Consider the following 2,062-nt stretch of genomic DNA (forward strand, 5'->3'; position numbering starts at 1 on the left):
ACTGTAAATATAGAAAATAATTTGAGAATTTCATGAAAGCTAGAAAGAAAAAGAGATGATCCTAGATTGTTTGGGAACAAGGGAAATAGAAAGGAAGAATAAAAGCCTATAGGTGGTAGAAAGAAAGAGGCTAGTGAGGTGAATCAAATTTTAAATTCCATAAAGGGTTTAAATCTTTCTTAGGCTAGGACTGATAAAAGTCCCACTGAAAATAAGACCCCTCATAAATCCAATTTTAATAGATAGAATAGGTTGCAAAATTTCCCCTATAATAGTACTTGGAAAGATGGTTAGCCTAGTGTTCCCCCTGCCAAGAATATCAATAATAAGGTCACTCTTGATCCCTTATCTAGAAATTTTGTAAATTTGGAAGATGATCCTGAGTTCACTACTAAACCTACATTGTGTATTGCTTGTCAGTTGCCTCGTGCTCCTGAATATTGTGTAATAGCTTTGTCATTTTCTAGAAATCAGACTGAGGTAGAAGAGCAACAAGAATATGAAGAAAATAGGGATGATGTATGATGCAATATGTTTGAGTCACATTATGATTATTTTGACAGTGAGGATTATGATAGAGATGTTAATGAGCAAAGGAAATTTTAGAATGATATGCAACAATAGGTATTTTCTGATGAAAGTGATGTTGAGGATAATGTGTGTAATATGGAAACTACTAGGGAAGAAGTGATATTACGAAAGCCTTCTAGAGAAGAGGTTGATCAGATTACTGCTAACATGGTAGCTCAGGGTCATACTAGAAAAATGGCTTAGAAAGTTGATAGTGGCAAGGTGGCTAGTATGTTTATTAAACATATTGACCCTAAGAAAAATGAAGTTGTAAAGCCTAAAGAGATTCCTACTCTGAAGGTCAAAGTTACTAGAAAGAAATGGGAATGAAAGAAGATGGATAGTCCCAAGTTCCTAAGCTTCAAAATCATTTTTCTAGGAAGTTGAAGGAGAAGATGTCAAATATGCTCACTACAAATGACAAGGATCATCAAGGTGTTGTAAGTATTTCTAATAAACATAAGGAGAAAAAGGGTATGATTATTGATGTCCCCTTTGATTCTTCTGTAAATATGCTTGCTATTTTATGACAAATCAAAATCAAGGTCCCTTTCTATGAATTATTAAGAATCGTTGAATGCCAAAATAAAGTCATAGCTTGGGTAGGAGGTGTTGATGAAAAGATAAAATATGATTGTAAGTAGAGTCATGCTCCTAAGGATAGTAGCAAAGAAAAGGTAAAAGAAAAAGAAACTGAAGTAGTTGTGTCTCAAATTGCCCAAATGTTTTTGGATAGTTCTATAAATTAGTGTTTAGGAAATGTTGAACCATTTTTCTTGAGTATCCTAGTCAATGGTAAAACATTAAAAATATGCATGATTGATTCTAGTGCTTCCAATACCATTATGCCATTTGAAGTAATGAATGGATTGGACCTAAATGTTGGTACTACTCAGGGAAGATGATGAGCTATGGACAAAAGAGAACTTATTGTTATAGGTACTATTAATGGTTTGCCATATAAGTTGACAACTTATCCTAACAAATAACTCACTATGAGTGTGCAAGTTATTGATATTCCACCTCAATATGGCATGTTGCTATCTAGAAAATGGAGTGCTACCATGGGTGGGAGTTTACATTGTGACTTGTCATTTTCCACTTTCCAAATTGATGGAAATCTAGTGAAGGTAGATAGAGAACCTAAGAGTGTATACATGATTGAAGAAGTGGCAGAGGATGATATGACAAACTTTGTTGATATAAATGTTAATGCATTTTGAGCTGAGGTTTTGATTTTGAACAAAGATAAGCATAAATCACAGATAGAAGTAGAAGTTGATACAAAGATAGACAAAGGTGATTTGTGGACTCCCTTTTTTGATATTTCCTACTGTAAAGATGGATCTGGTGTAGGTATTTTATTGATTTCTCCTACAAAGATAACATATAAATTCTCTTTTACATTGAGTTTCTCTTGTACTAATAATATAATAGAGTATGAGGCCTTAATGTTAGGACTTAGATTAGCCCACAAGTACGGGATATAATG

The sequence above is a fragment of the Cupressus sempervirens genome, chromosome 5 (genome assembly GCF_028749045.1).
Source record: "Cupressus sempervirens isolate cs-2001-9-10 chromosome 5, ASM2874904v1, whole genome shotgun sequence".
Taxonomy (NCBI): Eukaryota; Viridiplantae; Streptophyta; class Pinopsida; order Cupressales; family Cupressaceae; genus Cupressus; species Cupressus sempervirens.